The 18,076-nt window shown below is 50.3% G+C and overlaps 1 protein-coding gene and 1 long non-coding RNA gene across 9 annotated transcripts in view; one reads left to right on the top strand and one right to left on the bottom strand.

Moving 5' to 3' along the window:
* AGAP1 (ArfGAP with GTPase domain, ankyrin repeat and PH domain 1) overlaps window positions 1-18,076 on the bottom strand; it is a 529,451-nt gene that overhangs the window by 32,443 nt on the left and 478,932 nt on the right. The window lies entirely within an intron of this gene.
* LOC144296271 (uncharacterized) lies at window positions 3,641-12,102 on the top strand. Of its 2 annotated transcripts, none has more exons than XR_013363439.1 (3): window positions 3,641-3,774; window positions 10,720-10,837; window positions 11,037-12,102. It is a non-coding gene; the product is annotated as an uncharacterized LOC144296271 (long non-coding RNA). The 2 variants fall into 2 exon arrangements; XR_013363438.1 differs by having other exon boundaries at window positions 3,660-3,774; window positions 6,128-10,837.

Here is an 18,076-nt window from a genome sequence, read left to right as displayed (position 1 = left end):
CAAATGTGATCATGGGAAAAGGGCAGCAGCAGAAACGGCAGGGAGGAAGCCTTACCTTTCAAGCTGCCTCTTTTCCAACATGAAAACAACCCACTTTTTTTCATATCTCTTTTGGATTAGTGACGAGGCGTGCTATCCTATACATCCTGTCTCCAAATTTCAGGTTTGACTTCCCATGCATGGAACCTATGTTAGGGTTCCATTTCCTTTCCTTGTCCCAGGGATTAAAACTCGACTCTCCAACAATTTCATAGGCCGATACAGGGGGACCACTTTCATCTCCCCTAGAAAGAGGAATATTCTATGTAGACCATCAAATGCCAGGGCTATGCTGCTTTTCTGGATAATGACATTTTTTCCTTCTTTGTAACAATTTCATGTTCAAAATATGCTTTCATTAGCAACAGGATTCTACTTGGGAGGAAAAAAAGGTATGTTATATAGATAATTGCCTGGTAGAAACCTGCATAACTTTAGGTAGATGGAAACATTACATTTCCTACCAATCACATGTTTTCAAGTAAGTTATTCCAAGGTGGAAGGCATGCATCTCTACTAAAGAAGCTTTGATTAATGACTTAGTGCCTTTTGACCCAGAGGTGTGACATCTGCATGGCAACTGGTCAACTTTTTACCCCACTCTAGACACATAAAACCTCAGAGTTAAACGGAGAGAACAGAGTTAAACGGCAACATTTTAAATGCTGTATACTTCAGAGATCCGTCCCAGGGCTTTTTTCATCTGAGCTTCACAACCACTTAGTAGGTAGATAGGGCAGGTAGTGTTATTATTCTCCTTTTATTTTTAGAGAGAGAAACCATACAAGCACAAGTGGGGGAGAGAGAGAATCTTAAGCAGGCTCCATGCCTAGTGTGGAGCCTGACATGGGGCTCAATCTTAACAACCCTGAGATAATGACCCGAGCTGAAACCAAGAGTCAGACAGACCCTTAACCAACTGAGCTGCCTGGGCACGCTTTTTTTTTTTTTTCCCCTAACAAGAAAGTTAAGACAGTCAATAGTACGGAAGAGTCTGACCCGCTCTCCTGCCCGATTCTACACGGCCTTCCTTGCAACAGATGATACCCTCAGTACCCCAGACTGCAATATGTCCACAAGCATCATATCTGGGGAGAGTCTCATGCAGACAGGGTCATGTCTTTGGGGAAGGGGGGCTGGAGGGTGTGGGCCACAGCATCTAGTGAGGACAGAAGAATGTGGTAGACGAAGTCTCCCCAAAAATGTCTGTGTCCCAAGTCCCAGGAATATACTGGCTCACGTGGCAATAACACTGGGAGGAAGGAGAATAGCAGGGTGCAGGGCCATGAGGCAGGGTGAATGGGAGGCCTTTACAAGCAAGTGGACTCCCCCGAAGCCTTGACGAGGGACACAGCCACGTCCACCCATCTGGGCTTCTGGCTTCCAGACTTGCAAGATAATATAAAACTATTTACTTTAAGTCAGTGAAATTGTGGTAATTTGTCTCAGCAGCAGTGGGAATCCAATACCCATGCTATTGGGAAGAGAAGGTGTGGATGAGACACACAGAGATTGAAGGTTGGCTGGCCTTGCTGAGTCTAGCCCTGTGGACTGGATGTTGGGCAGCAAGCGGCCTCATGGCCACATGCTCTCATGAAACCCTCTGCCACAGGCCCCCAACCTTTCCTCACTTCCTCCCTGCTGCCCCTCCTGCCTGAGTAAGGAGGGTTCTGGACTCTCATAGAATCTAGACTGGAGACATGATGAGAGTGTGTCTGACCTTGTCTCCCAACCTGTTGGGAAACCAGTCTTTTTTTTTTTTTTTTTAAATGACATTTTTTTAAATAAAGATTTTATTTATTTGTTCATGAGAGACACACAGAGAGAGGCAGAGGGAGAAGCAGGCTCCTTGCAGGGAGTCTCATGTGGGACTCGATCCCAGAACTCAGGATCATGCCCTGAGCCAAAGGCAGATGCTCAACCGCTGAGCCACCCAGGCGTCCGGGAAACCAGTATTTAGTGGTGGCTGGCATCTCTGCTAGCCTTTCCAGCAGCACTGGCTCAACTGCCTTTGTTTCCAATGATCCTTCTTCTTCTTCTTTTCTTTTTTTTAAAGATTTTATTTATTTATTCATAAGAAACAGAGAGAGGGGCAGAGGGAGAAGCAGGCTCCATGCAGGGAGCCCAATGTGGGATTTGATCCTGGGTCTCCAGGATTGCGCCCTGGGCTGAGGGTGGCGCTAAACCGCTGAGCCACCCGGGCTGCCCTCCAATGATCCTTCTAAGAACGTTTGCATGCGGAGCTCCCTGCACCACGGGCGTCTCCCTCAGAGCAGAGGCAAACGTGCTTTTTGTCCATTATTGGGTTCTCCGAACTCAGGGCTCTGCTCCTGCGGTGCAGCCCACTGGCATGCCCCGATGTCCCCCGGCCCTGTCCCATCACCCTGCAGGGACTGGGCAGAGAGGGCTGGGGAACCACGCAGGTACAGATACTGTGGCTACAGATTTTGCTCTAAGGGATAAGCTTTTCTTTGTCCTGGGCCCCAAAAGAGGCAGGCCAACTTGCCAGAGTCAGGAACAATCTGAGACCCAACGCACTTTCCCTCTCTCTCCCTGCTTCCCCCTGCCCTGAATGCCAACCGTCAGCAGCAGCGAAATACACCTTTGTGCGTCCTCTGGGCTCCTCTAACACACCTGCGCGTGGGCAGCTCACTCTTGTGTAGCTGCCTCCCTCTGTCCCACCGACTTCCCGACTGCTGTTCCCTGCTCGTCTCCATCGCCCTCTGCCTGCTTCGGCGTTTCCACGTGGCCGGTCACCAAACGGTTTTTACGAGTGGGAAGACGCAGAGGGAGAGGAAGGGAGAGGAAGGGAGAGAGTCTCAGGTAGGCTCCGCGCGGGACCCCACCTCACAACCCCGAGACCACGACCTCAGCGCAAGTCGAGAGGTGGTCGCGCAGCCAACCGGGCCACCCAGGCTCCCCCAAATCCAACAGCTTTCAGCGTCTGTGTCCCCTCCGGGGTGTGAGACCCAGGAGGGCAGGCACCGTGTGTCTCCTGCGGGCTGGGGTGCGGATCAGGCTGCGGCCCTGGGTCCTCCGCTCCTGAGCGCCGCCTTCCGCTCGGGGCGTGACCCCGGGGTCCCGGGTTCGAGTCCGGCGTCGGGCTCCCTGCGTGGAGCCTGCTTCTCCCTCCTCCTGTGTCTCTGCCTGTCTCTCATGAATAAATAAAGAAAAAAATTAAAAAAAAAAAATGGAAGGAGAGGCTGGGGGCGTGGTGGCGGCGCCCAGGGGTGAGGGGTCCCAGCGGAGACCGGGCGCCCGGCCGCGAGGGCACGCACTCGGGTCGCTGGCGGCCCCGGCGGCCGCACGTCCGCAGGGAGAAGGCTCCGCACACTCACCGGTGCTCCAGCGACGCCCGCCGCCCTGAGGCCGCGGAAGGCCAGCGTCGCCCGCAGTCGCCGTGAGGCAAAGGCCAGGGTCCGACCCCGACCCGACCCCCAGGCCGCGGCGTCCACCGCCCGACGCTCCGCCAGATCCCCGAGGCGCGGACGCCACCTCCACACCGCGCGCTCCCTCTGCGCCTGCGCGCCCGAGCCCACGCGCTCACGCACGCACGCACACGCACGCACACACGCACGCTCACGTCCGCGCGCTGCCGGCCCGCGCCTTGGCCCTGGGGGAGCCTGACTGACGGACGCCCCGCCCCGGCGCGGCTGGGGGAGCCCGGGCCTGCGGGACACCTGCCGCCCGTCTCACCCGGCGCCGGCCTCCGGGCGAAGGACCGCGGGAAGGACGGTGCGTGGGGCCGGGCGGCGCCGGCCTGGAGGGCGATGCGGGACGGAGGGGCGCCCCAGCGTGCGCGGCCCTGGGGGGGCGGCTGCGTCCTCAGGGGGACCCGCCGTCAGCCCGAGTCCGCGGGGTGTCCCCGGTGCGCCCTTACAGTCGGCGGGGTGTCCCTGGTGCGCCCTCACAGTCGGCGGGGTGTCCCGGTGCGCCCCCACAGTCGGCGGGGTGTCCCCGGTGCGCCCTCACAGTCGGCGGGGTGTCCCCGGTGCGCCCCCACAGTCGGCGGGGTGTCCCCGGTGCGCCCTCACAGTCGGCGGGGTGTCCCCGGTGCGCCCTCACAGTCGGCGGGGTGTCCCCGGTGCGCCCTCACAGTCGGCGGGGTGTCCCCGGTGCGCCCTTACAGTCGGCGGGGTGTCCCCGGTGCGCCCTCACAGTCGGCGGGGTGTCCCCGGTGCGCCCTTACAGTCGGCGGGGTGTCCCTGGTGCGCCCTCACAGTCGGCGGGGTGTCCCGGTGCGCCCCCACAGTCGGCGGGGTGTCCCCGGTGCGCCCTCACAGTCGGCGGGGTGTCCCGGTGCGCCCCCACAGTCGGCGGGCTGTCCCCGGTGCGCCCACACAGTCGGCGGGGTGTCCCCGGTGCGCCCTCACAGTCGGCGGGGTGTCCCCGGTGCGCCCCCACAGTCGGCGGGCTGTCCCCGGTGCGCCCTCACAGTCGGCGGGGTGTCCCCGGTGCGCCCCCACAGTCGGCGGGGTGTCCCCGGTGCGCCCCCACAGTCGGCGGGGTGTCCCCGGTGCGCCCTCACAGTCGGCGGGGTGTCCCCGGTGCGCCCTCACAGTCGGCGGGGTGTCCCCGGTGCGCCCTTACAGTCGGCGGGGTGTCCCCGGTGCGCCCTCACAGTCGGCGGGGTGTCCCCGGTGCGCCCTTACAGTCGGCGGGGTGTCCCTGGTGCGCCCTCACAGTCGGCGGGGTGTCCCGGTGCGCCCCCACAGTCGGCGGGGTGTCCCCGGTGCGCCCTCACAGTCGGCGGGGTGTCCCGGTGCGCCCCCACAGTCGGCGGGCTGTCCCCGGTGCGCCCACACAGTCGGCGGGGTGTCCCCGGTGCGCCCTCACAGTCGGCGGGGTGTCCCCGGTGCGCCCCCACAGTCGGCGGGCTGTCCCCGGTGCGCCCTCACAGTCGGCGGGGTGTCCCCGGTGCGCCCACACAGTCGGCGGGGTGTCCCTGGTGCGCCCACACAGTCGGCGGGGTGTCCCTGGTGCGCCCTCACAGTCGGCGGGCTGTCCCGGTGCGCCCCCACAGTCGGCGGGGTGTCCCGGTGCGCCCTCACAGTCGGCGGGCTGTCCCCGGTGCGCCCTCACAGTCGGCGGGGTGTCCCGGTGCGCCCCCACAGTCGGCGGGGTGTCCCCGGTGCGCCCTCACAGTCGGCGGGCTGTCCCGGTGCGCCCCCACAGTCGGCGGGGTGTCCCCGGTGCGCCCTCACAGTCGGCGGGGTGTCCCCGGTGCGCCCTCACAGTCGGCGGGCTGTCCCGGTGCGCCCTCACAGTCGGCGGGGTGTCCCGGTGCGCCCCCACAGTCGGCGGGGTGTCCCGGTGCGCCCTCACAGTCGGCGGGCTGTCCCCGGTGCGCCCTCACAGTCGGCGGGGTGTCCCGGTGCGCCCCCACAGTCGGCGGGGTGTCCCGGTGCGCCCCCACAGTCGGCGGGGTGTCCCGGTGCGCCCCCACAGTTGGCGGGGTGTCCCCGGTGCGCCCCCAGCATGTTTCAGCCCGTCCAACCAAAGAGTCCCAGTGACCAAAGCGGAATAACCAAGGGACGGCTGGGCCATCGGATGGATTAGAGTGACACCTTTAAAGAGTGCTGTCAAAGAAATACCTGACACGGGGGAAGGTTCCAGAGATAATGCTAGCCTGAAAAGGGCTTTACAGTGGTATTTTTACAAAAGGATTTCATCTATTTATTTTAGAGAGGGGGGAGGGGCAGAGGGAGAGAGAATCTTCAACAGACTCTACCCTGGCATGGAGCCCAAGGTGGGGCTTGTCCCAGGGTCCTGACATCAGGCAGGACATGAGCCGAAACCAGGAATGGGGCGCTCACCCGACTGAGCCACCAGGCGCCCCTGCCTTAAAACAGTTTCTAGGGGCCTTTGGCTCAGGTCATGATCCTGGGGTCCTGGAACCCAGCCCACGTTGGGAGGGAGCCTGCTTCTCCCTCTCTCTGCCCGTGTGCCCTCTTTCAAATAATATATATATATATTTTTAAAAGGTGTTTAAAGCATTCTTAAAGTTTTACAGAGGAAGACGTATGTCATAGCTAAGCTCTGGCTCTGACGGGACAGAATCACAGATGTGCTGTGTGTGTATTTTCAGCTCTCCACAGAATGCAGTCCCCGCTGACCTTCAGTAGGTTTCTCTTCAGGAAGCGTTGCATGGTCATGGCTGGGATGTCACGGTGCAGAGCTTCACCCTCCCGGGTTTGGGTCGTGGTGCACATCAGAAAGGAGCCCCTCAAATTTCGTTTATTTCAGTTCTCAAGCACAACTCTTCTTCCAGGAAGATCTGTTACCACTCGCTGGAATTAAAATTCACAGGAGCGCATCTTGGAAATCAGGGCTTTGTTTGATACGGCACCCTGGCTCCTTGCTGAGAAGGTCTGGGCAATTCACAACCGTGTTTGAAACATTCAGGAAGTAGATGTTCTCAAGACTTTAAAAAGAACAACACAGAATCTCCTGATTGTGAAAAGAACCTCATTTCCACTTTCTAGATCTTCCTGAGAAGTGCAAACAAGGGTGAGTCTTGGTGAGGAGCAGAGCCGCCCTGCAGTGGTCTGTCCGAGGCCTTGTGGTTAACTTGACCCCACCAGCCCCAGGGCCATGGCTATGCACTTCTCATTGAGGCTCCCTAGGAATGCTGTTCTTCTCCAAACACATGTCAGATTCTTTTTTTTTTTTTTAAAGTTCATTTATTATTATTTTTTTAGTAATCCCTCCCCTCACCATGGGGCTCGCACTCACAACCCCAAGATCAAGAGTCATGTGCTCCTTCCACTGCACCAGCCAGGTGGCTCCATGCATTTCAGATTCTGAATCACTTGCCCTGACACAAGCTTTCAAGGGTCCGCGGTGGCATCTTCATGGCACTCCAGACGTTGGCACGGCTGCTCCTGTGGGCAGAGGCCCCTCCGGAAGTGGTCAGAGATGGAAGTGATCTGCGAGGCCTGGGACAGTGTGGAGTGTGCTGGAGATAGGCCTGCCGCAGGGCCGGAGGACAGGAGTTCCTAGCAGGGGCCCACGGAGGGACCTCAGGCCATTTCAGCACTGAAGAGGCCCCCAGCAGGTCCCACATTTACCAGAAAGGCTTTGAAAACCAGGGAAAATGGATCATGCTTCCTCCTGGCAGGCTGGAATACCCATCACTATTACGGCTGCAGCAGGGGACCCTTTGTGGCCTCACCCTCATTGATGCAGCTTCTTTGTCTTGTGTTTTCTTCAGTTTTCTTAATAAACCAGGAGCCCCCTGTGGTGGGGGAGGGCATTAAGTCTTTTTTTTCTCCCCCTCACAGCTTTATGGAGGTGTAGTTTACATACCATAAAATTCACCTGTTTTAAGGATAAAATTTAACCATTTTTAGTAAACCTAGAGAGCTATGTGACTGTCACTGCTCTTCAGTTTGAGAACCTCTCTGTCGCCCCTGGAAGATGCCTCCTGTCTACCTGCAGCCAGTCCCTGGTTCCACACCCAGGACCCAGGCCACTGTTCATCTGCTTTCTCTGTTTACAGATTTGCCTCTTCTGGGCATCTCACAGGAGTGGAATTGTGTGCTAGGCAGGTCTTTTCTGTCTGGCTCCTTTCACTGAAAACTCGACTCGTTATGTTCATTCCATAGAGGATAGTTAAGTAAACAAAAATAGGAATTGCCAATAAAAGACACATCTGAAAAACTGTTTCATCGAAGTCATCTTTGGTCACCATTCAACTAATTTATGTTTCATGAACTTTCTACACATGTATTTTGACTCATTGTGGTTCAGAAGTCCCTGCTGTGTTTACAGGTTAGGTTTTGTGTAGATTTGTTTAGTAAGAGCAAGCGGACTTTTGTGATATTTAAAATGAAATCCCAAGTTTAAACTTCTGAATATTAGGAACAGCCTGTGCCATGCCAGATAGAAACTGATTGTGAACGTTCCAGAGTTCATATGGGAATGAACCCCTTGGTGTCTTTACATGTTAACCTCATGAAGAAATTGTCCCATTCTGAAGTGTTAGGTGATTCCATGGAGAATTGGAAAGTCATTCCTGTATGGCATCATGGTTCATACTTGTCTAAATCATACCAACAAAACAAAACAAAACAAAACAAAAAACCATACAAAAACATCTCTAAGCTTTCTGTAGCTGATTACAAATGGGGAGGGAGAAAAGACAAGTTCACAGACTTTACAAGCTAGAAGGGGCTCCTCTGTGGTCTTCTGCTCAACACCTGCCTTTGCAGAGTGACACAAAGTTAACTGACCTGCACTGATGTGTGGCCCAAGCAGGCCAAGAATCTGCAGATTCTCACCAGAAATATGGAGCCTTTATGACGTCCAGCTGCTGCCTTGCACTCAGCAGGTATGGGAGTACTACTTTGGAAGGACTTTACTATCAAGGACGTCAGGGCAAACCTCTAATGAAAACTGTCACTGGATCTTTAATGAGAAGGAGGGTCGTCTATTCTAAAGGACTGTCTGGAAGTAAAAAATCATGGGCTACCTGTTCCGGGGGAAGTCTGTAACCTTCTCCACAATCTCCTTCCACCTTCCTTGAGTGCAGCCCTGGGTTACTTTGGGAAGCTTGTGGCTGATTTTCCTGGAAATGAGTCACTAGGTACTTGCATCAGCTGATCAGTCCTGGGTCAGTCCTGGGGCTGTGGAGCCAGGTCTGTGTTTGGGGAAAGGGGGATTTGAAGGTGGTGGCTGTCAGGGTCAAAAAGACTGAGGGAGGAGGCTCTGCTGGCCCAGGGGAGCTGGGGCCACATGGTACTTGAGTCTGGGCAGGTGGCCCTCACACAGTTCTTGGAATAGGCTGCAGCGTTGATATACACACGTACTGCTTATTGACCCAGGTATAATGAAGAGGTTTTACATACTTCTGGAGCTTTGAACAGGCACGTGAAGCAGACATTCTCCAGACAAAGACACCAAGGTTGTGAGAAGCTAAGGGACTTGTCCCAAGCCACGTGGCTAGTGAGCGCAGGAGCCAGCATTCAAACCCAGGTACTCTGCAGAGGTGGAATTCTTGCTAACATTGCCCTGACTACACTGCTCCAATCAATTTATCCAGAGAGAGCGGTTAAAGCTGCTGGGAAATTTAAAATGCAACATAGCTCACCTTGTATGTCTGGTTAGTGTTGGCCGGGCCGGTGGTGATGATGGGTAAGAGATCTGGGGAAAACGTGACTGTTCTTGGAGAGAAGAAACCAGTTTTTGAGCCATGGAAAACCACAGGTTATGGATTTTTTTCCCCTCTTGTGGGTAGGTATTCAGGTCCCTCCTAGAGCTGGCCAGGGACACCCATCTGGAAGGGAATCATTAAGGCCAGGAGCACCGGCATTTAGCGATGATTCTCAGTTCTTAACAACGGTGGGTAATTCCAAAATCTGGCTTAGCTTTTTCAAGATGAGAAGATCTCTGATTTTATATGGCAGCCCCACAGAGACCTAACACTCCAACCTGCTCTGCCGAGAGCTCGGAGGAGACCCAGCAGGGCCAGTTAGTAGAGAAGCTCCACCGTGACATTAGGAGACACTCCCCTGCATCCCTTGTCAGTTTTTCTTCCTAATTTTGTTATTAATACTCTCACCTTTAACTGACCCTTTCTAGACTAACAAGCCCACATGGGCTCACTAGGCCATTAGAAGTCAGTCAGCCTCAGATGAGGTGGCACTTCCATCCACGGTGGCTCACAAACTCCCTGGCTCACTGTGGAGCCTCACATGTTTGCTGAGCTGGTGTCCCCCATGCATACAGGACACACGCCACGGTTTAGATAACACGGCTCTGGTGTGGGTCTGGAAGGCCATGGCTGACCCCGCGCTCTGGGATGTACGTATCCACGTGGTCAGGCCCGGCCATCCTGGCCTTTGCCACGGCTGGACCAGCAGTCTCCTGCGGGCAGCGTCAGCCTGTCCTTGTGTGGGGACAGTCCCTCTTGCAGAGGCCAGGGTGGGAGGTGCTCCAATGGGAGTCACTTGTATGCACATTTGGGTTCTGACTCGGGAATGACTGTGCCAGGAGCCACAGGCCCCTCCTGCTGTCACAAGCCAAACCATGGGGGACACTTGGGAAATCCCACACGTTGACCCTGAATGACTCTCTGATCTTCTGGACACATTCTTCGGGAATAAAGCCACTGATGTCAAATGAAGCAGTGCTGTCTCCAGAGCCTGATGGTCGGGGTGACCTTGCCTGGTCCTCTCTCTGCTGACACCTTGTACTCTGGGAATGCTTTACTGTGGAAACATGATTTTTCCCAGCTTCACTTAAAACTTCAGATCCTGTCTTTTCTTTCTCTCTTGTTGCTTAAAATGTGTGGATTTTTTTTTAAAATCTCACAGCTTTATTGAGATGCAATCCACATACCATATGATCCACTCATTAAAAGTATACAATTCAATGGTTTTCATATTTTCACAGTTGTGCAACCATCAGCACAATTAAGTTTGGCACATTTTTATCACCCCAAAAAGTGATCGCGCTCCTGTTAGCAGAATTGCCCATTTCCCTCTGCGTCCCCCTGCCCCCGCCCTAGCCCTTGGCAACTCGCAGCCCATTGTCCGTCTTCGGAACTGCCTATTCTGGGTGCTCCATACAAACAGAAGCCTACAATATGGGGTCTTTTGTGACTGGCTCCTTTCAGTGAGCATAGTGTTTTCAAGGTCATTCATGTTGTTATGTGAATCAGTACATCGCTCTTTTTAGGGCTGAGAAACAGTCCATCGCATGGACAGACCACATGGTGTTTATCCATTCCTGAGCTGATGGTTGTTTGGTTTGTGTCCGCTTTTTGACCATTTGAACAACGCTGCTGTGAACACTGGTGAGTAAGTTTTTGTGTGGCCGTATGTTTTCGTTTCTCTTGTGTATATGCCAAGGGTCGAAATCCTGGATCATGGGATAACTGTGTTTACATTTAACCTTTTGAGGAACTCATGATGTTATAGTCGCTCCTTACCTGACACCAGTCCTTTAAGATTAGTCTATTTAAATGTGGCTCATTCTCATTATTAATCACGCAGGTGGCGGGGACGTGGTGTTTTGGATGACCCCCAAATCCAGCCCGTGGGATCAAAAAGAGAACAGCCAGGTTCTCCTCTAAGATTGGAAACAGAGATCTGGGGAGGGCATGCTTCACGGCTGCGCAGCTCAAGTCCAAGTACCGCGTCTCCTCTAGCTTCATGGCTCCTAGCACCAGGCACAGCCAGAGGATGCCGGGGCCCCAGGTGTGGGGGAAACAGCCATCTGAGATGAAGCCTACACAGCCAATAGCGTGATGCTCACACCCAGAATCTGGACATTTAGAGAAGGACCTGAGCTTAGGATGCCTGTCCTGAGTTGCCACTTGGCTTTTTCCAGCTTTTAAAATAATGACTTACAGTTGATCCTGAGCAAAGTTAGTGACCTCAGCCCCAGACAACTTGTAATAGGTGCTTACTACCCTACTGTCTGTCTTCTGTTGCCTTGTGACCTGGGATGGAAAACGGTGCTTCCCCTGGCTCACTGCCACCCCTCTCCTCATTCCTGGGATCTGTAAGTAACAATACATCTTGTGGCTCTTGTCAGGGTGCATTGCAACTTGCCTTCAAACAAAACATCTAAGGTTTTCTCTTCCCCCAAATGGGAGCTTGGATGCTGAGGGAGCCACATGCTGCCCCCATGTGAGGGGGTCATGCCTCCTTACTCAGCAAGCCATAATCTGCATATTATTAGTTTAATACACTAGCTACGGGCCTCTGGACACACCAGGCAAGTGCACCCTTGGGGTGCACCAATCTCATGTCATCTGAGAAGCATGGTCACTTACATGATGCTCATGCTAATAACATAGTCCTTCTAGTAGGGCTTCAATCTCCTAAGTCTTTTTATAAGAAAGTAAAAATTAGCAATTTGGGGTACATTTTATTTTATTAAAATGCTTTTGATTTAACATACTGTGACTATCTCTCTGTTACTATATTTCTAGTGGCATCATTTTTAAAGGCTTCAAAATACTTCACTGTTTATACTCTGTACTATAATGTGCATTTTATGTTATATAAATAGATACTTTATTCATATACAAAATAAATAATGTGTCATCAGCTATTTTGGAATCGTGCTTTAAAATTTTTAACTTTGCAATAATCGTGCAATGAATACCTTTGCAATGAAATCTTTTCTTATAGCCTCATCATTTAGAATAAATGATAGAAGTGCTGATAGGTCAAAAAGTATGTCAATTTGAAGGCCATTTATACATATTGCCAAGTTCCTTCCAGGAAGATTTTGGCAATTTTGCCAATTTTCACTGTCACCAGTGGGGAAAGGGGAGTTGGGGGGGGGGGGGACATGGGCACATTTCCATGAAACCCTGGATAACGGTAAGGATTGTTATTTTAAAAAATATCTTTTTTGCCTATACGTTGTCACATACTGATTTGAAGCTAATTATTTGATTTCGGTAAGATCCACCCCATTTTATAGGACTACACACAACTTGCCTTTCCCTTTGCTGGACCAGCCAGCATTAGACTGGTGGCCGTGATCTGGAACATCCACATCTCAGGGTGGTCCCTGTTTGGCTTTTGTGACCACATGGGAAAATCCCGTACAATTCCTGAGTTTCACTCATAGGTTCGGAACATGCAGGCTGCAAAGAATGAGGAAGATGTCCCTTTAAGAGGAAAGGCTGCCTCCCCAGAACTGGAGGGGAAATGTCACTTGATTCTCTTCTTCAGATATGTGGCCACTTGCAGTCTTGGCCATAGAACTGAGCACACAGTAACATATACTACTTTATGTTATGTCACAATAATTGAATTATCTTTTCAGAAATATTCCTCTTGTCTGTCCCAAAGGGGCTGACACTGTACTGCGTATTACAGTAGATGAGGATGGAATGTGCTTATCACGGATTCAGAACGCTGTAGCAAATATGCGTGCACACTACCATTTTCACATGAGCTTGCTGAACTAGACCCCAAACTATCTGAACTCTTAGATTCCCCCCCCCTTTCCTAATGAAAGCTAAGAGAGGTGATATTTACCTAGAATTCTGACCATTATTTAGAAGATTTGGTATTCAGCCTTGCGTTACATATATTTGTTTACTTTTCAAAATCTTCCTGTGGGGCAGGTACTAGAATTATCCTCACTTTGCAGATGGGGAGAATGAGACACACAAGAGGTCAAACAGCCCAGGATACATGATAAGTCAGTATAAACCAAGAATTGAACGTGAGTCTGACCTTGAATGTTGGCTTTAGAACCTCATCCACCGAGACTGTATCCGACATATACTAAAGCTCATAGGTCTTGGTGATTAAAAATTTATAAAATGGGAAAAACAATGGTTGATCAGAAACTATATTCTAGATATTCTTTTGAAAGAATAAGGAATGCAAAAAAATTATATACCACTGATAGAGCCATAACACTTTCCAGTGTATTTTTTGAGGAATAGAAGTCCATCACAAAACCAGTAAATATCATAGGGCAGCCCGGGTGGCTCAGCAGTTTAGCACTGCCTTTGGCCCAGGGCATGATCCTGGAGACCCGGGATCGAGTCCCACGTCGGGCTCCCTGCGTGGAGCCTGCTTCTCCCTCTGCCTGTGTCTCTTCCTCTTTCTCGCTCTCTCTGCATCTCTCATGAATAAATAAATAAAATCTTAAAAAAACAAAATAGTATATATCATAAAATACTATACATAAGTTTCTAGAAGAGGCAAAATGAATGTGTCCTGATAGAGATCGAATCCATGACTGCTTTTTAACAGAGGGATTAGCTGGAAGTGGTACAAGAGTGAACTTCCTGGGGTGACAGAGGAATACAAAAGGAGTGTGAGTTACACAGGTGTATGTGGTTGTCAAAACTGGAGGGACTATGTCTGTGTTCATCAGAGATCTTGGCCTGTAGTTCTCTTTTCCTGCATTGTCTTTATCTGGTTTTGGTATCAGTTGATACTGGCCTCCTAGAATGAATTTGGAAGTTTTCCTTCTTCTGCTTTTTGGAATAATTTGAGAATAGCTATTAACTATTTGAGTGTTCAGTAGATTTTGCCTGTGAAGCCATCTGGTCCTGGACTTTTGTTTGTTGAGAATTTTTTGATTATTGATTCAATCTCCTTGCTGATTATTGGGGTGTTCCAATTTTCTGTTTCTTCCTGCTTCAGTTTTGGTGCTAGTATGTGTCTAATGTATCCATTTCTTCTGGGTTGTCCCAATTTGTTGGTAACAAAGTAGGTTTAGAGGGAATATATCTCAACACACTAAAGATCATATATGATCACATATGAAAAACAGCAAACATCATACTTAATGGGGAAAAACTGAGAGCTTTTCTCTCTAAGATCAGAAACAAGACAAGGATGTCCAGTTTCACCACTTTTATTCAGCATAGTATACTGGAAGTCCTAGCCACAGCAGTCAGACAACATAAAGAAATAAAAGGCATCCAGATTGGTTAGGAAGAAGCAAAGCTCTCACTATCTGCAGATGACATGATACTTTATATAGAAAACCCTACAGACTCCACCCAAAAACTACTAGAACTGATAAGTGAATTCAGTAAAGTCGCGAAATACAAAATCAACGCACATAAATGTGTTGCATTCCTATACACTAATGATGAAGCAGCACAAAGTGAAATTAAAAAAATCCCATCTGTAAATACATCAAAAACAATAAAATATCTAGGGATAAACTTAACCAAAGAGGTGAAGCCCAGTACTCTTAAAACTATAAAACAGAAAGGAAAGAAATTCAAGACGATGCAAAAAAATGGGAAGACATTCCATGCTGATGGACTCAAAGAATAAGTATTGTTAAAATGTCTACGCTACCCAAAGCAATCTACAGATTTAATGTAATCCTATCAAAACACCAACAGCGTTTTTCACAGAACTAGAACAATCCTAAAATTTGTACAGAACCACAAAAGATCTCAAATAGCCAAAGCAATTTTGAAAAAGAACGGCAAAGCTGAAGGCATCAGATTTCAGACTATAATACAAAGCTGTTGTAATCAAAATAGTATGGTACTGGCAAAAAATAGACACATAGATCAATGGAACAGAACAGAAAGTCCAGAAATAAACTCACAATTACATGGTTACTTATTTTCAACAAAGAAGGAAAGAATATCCAACAGGAAAAAAGTCTCTTCAATAAATGGTGCTGGGAAAACTGGACCATTTCCTTTCACCATATACAAAAATAACCTCAAAATGGATTAGATCTAAATATGAGACCTGAAACCATAAAAACCCTTGAAGACAGCACAGGCAGAAATGTCTCTGACATTGGCCATTGCAGCATTTTTGTAGATTTGTTTCCTGAGGCAAAGGAAATAAAAGCAAAAATAAACTACTGAGACTTCATCAAAATAAAAAGCTTCTGCATAGCAGAAGGAAATAATCAACAAAACTAAAAGGCAACCCACTGAATGGGAGAAGATATTTGCAAATGCCTTATCAGATTAAAGGGTTAGTATCCCAAGTATATTGGTTACCACAAAACCAAATAATCCAATTAAAAACGAACATTTTCTCCAAAGAAGATACCCAGATGGCCAATGGACATGTGAAAAGATGCTCGACATCACTCATTGTTAGGGAAATGCAAATCAAAACCATAATGAGACATCATCGCACACCTGTCAGAATGGCTAAAATCCACAATGCGAGAAACAAGTGTTGGCAAAGATACGGAGTAAAAGAAATCCTTGTACACTGTTGGTAGGAATGCAAACTGGCACAGCCACTGTTGAAAAGGACCCTCCAGGGTCCTCAAAAAGTTAAAGTTAGAACTACCGTATGATCTAGTAATGACATTACTGGGTATTTACCACAAAAATACTAATTCAAAGGGATATATGCACCCCTATGTTTACCGCAGTATTATTTACAACAGCTAAGATATGAAAGTAGACCAACTGTCCATCAATAGATGAATGGATAAAAAGGATGTGGTTTACACACAAACACACACACAGCAGAATATTCTACAACCATAAAAAGAATGAAATCTTTTGCCATTTGCAATGACATAGATGGAGCTAGAGTGTATTATGCTAAGCAAAATAAATCAGAGAAAAATCCGTACCATATGATTTCACTCATATGTGGGATTTAAGAAACAAAACAAATAAGCAAAGGAAAAAAAAGGAGAGAGACAAACCAAGAAACAGGCTCTTAATTATAGAGGACACACTGATGGTCACCAGAAAGGACGAGGGGAGAGGAACTGGTGACGGGGATTAAGGAGTGCACCTGTCGTGATGAGTACTGGGTGTTGTATAGAAGGGCCAAATGACTACATTGTACACCTGAAACCTTTATTACACTGTATGTTAGCTAACTGGAATTTAAATTTATTTGTTTAAAGATTTTTGAGAGAGCGAGCACATGGCAGAGGGAGAAGCAGACTCCCCACTGAGCAGGGACTAGAGGGACCTTGCCCGCCCCCACCCCCCACCCCCCGATCCTGGGATCATGACCTGAGCTGAAGGCAGACATTAACCCACTGAGCCATGCAGGTGCCCTTGGAATTTAAATTTAAAAAATTAAAAAAAAAAAAACCCACAACCTGGTGGACTGATCAAACACTCAGCATGTGTGCGATGCACTGTGTGCAATTTTTACCTCAAAATAAATTTTTATAAATTATCCCTCCCCTGCCTTACTAAATAATCCAATGATTCCTACAACCTCAAAAGGAGTCTTTTGGGAGGAGCCTCTGTTTTCCATTTGGACTTTTAGAATAAGGCATGCATATTTCTGGCCTTTGCATGCTCGTGTCAGCTCGAACGTCAAAGCTTCTCATAGTCTCTGCTTTAGTAAATGGATCTGCAAGGCGGGTGGCCTCCCCAGCTTGGGAGGGTGGCCATATGATGGCAATGGAGAAAGCAGGGAGAGCCAATGCCTGGATGCGACCCTCAGACCTCAAGACCTTCTTTGGATGAGGGAAACAGCTAAGGAGAGCAGGGTTTTTCAGGATGCACAGCCAAGCCACGCTTGGGGCACATCCCCTCAAGGTGCTGAGCAGTGACGTGGACATCGCTAGACGCACACCAACCACAGGACAGCTATTCCACAGAATGTAAGCAGAAGAGCCACAGGGAAAAGCCCCAGAGACTCAAAAGTTCATATTTGAGAGCAAAAGGAGTATTGCAGGTGATGGACCCTCTCATGGCTTTGGAGGGCCATGCTAAAACCACTGCTGGGCTGGGGGCCCCAGGTCTTTCTCTAAATAGGCAGCCCAGCTGGTTATGGCAGGGCTCTCAAACTCAACACTAGGCAACCGTCAAAGATTCCTCCTTTTAAAAGGATGAGTGAGATGGACCGTTCCAGCAACAATTGGACCCACTCCCCCGCCTTGGGAAACAGGACTTCGCCGTCAATCTGGATGTTAAAAGTGTTCCTTTTCTACTTGCTCTGCAGCCCCTGTGGGCCTCCCTTCGATCACCACCCAACTGCCCACGGGCTGGCCAAACACCATTCCCATTCTTGAGAGCCTGCCGGAGCGTTAGCAACATGTCAGCAAAGGTTTCCAGGCTGTCTGCGAACAGAACATTTAGGGTAGCTTCCTTTGATGGCTGCTTCACAGCCAGATGAAAACCAGCCACGAGGGGAGTGCATTTCAGAAATAAAGCGCAGCCAGTGGATGGCAGAGTAACAAGCAGGCGCAACAATAGGGTGGCCGGCGCCGGAGGAACCGTGCCGACACTCCTAACTCAAAGCCGACGCGTGGGCTCCCCGCGCTCGAGTAAGTGATTCAGCCTCACCTGGCTCGACGATTTCCAAAACCACACGTGCAAACATCAGGGACAGAGCCTTTTCAGCACCGCCGAAGCCAGGGGTTTTTCGGGAAGCCTGTCATTAAGCTGGAATGCTGCGTCTGTCTCACCTGAATGTTATCCATGCGAGGAGACGAACCACCTGACTGTGGGTCTGCAAGAGGCGCCACGGAGGCGAGGCAAAGCGCTGTGGGTTCATCTGTAGGCCTCCACCAGCTAACACAGACTGTCCCTGCCCACCCGGAGGGACATGTGGGGGGGGGGGTCAGCACTCCGCTGGCTCTG

Source organism: Canis aureus, chromosome 24, assembly GCF_053574225.1.
Source record: "Canis aureus isolate CA01 chromosome 24, VMU_Caureus_v.1.0, whole genome shotgun sequence".
Classification (NCBI taxonomy): Eukaryota; Metazoa; Chordata; class Mammalia; order Carnivora; family Canidae; genus Canis; species Canis aureus.
Note: the sequence above shows the minus strand (reverse complement) of the source record. Positions and strands in the feature narration are given on the sequence as shown.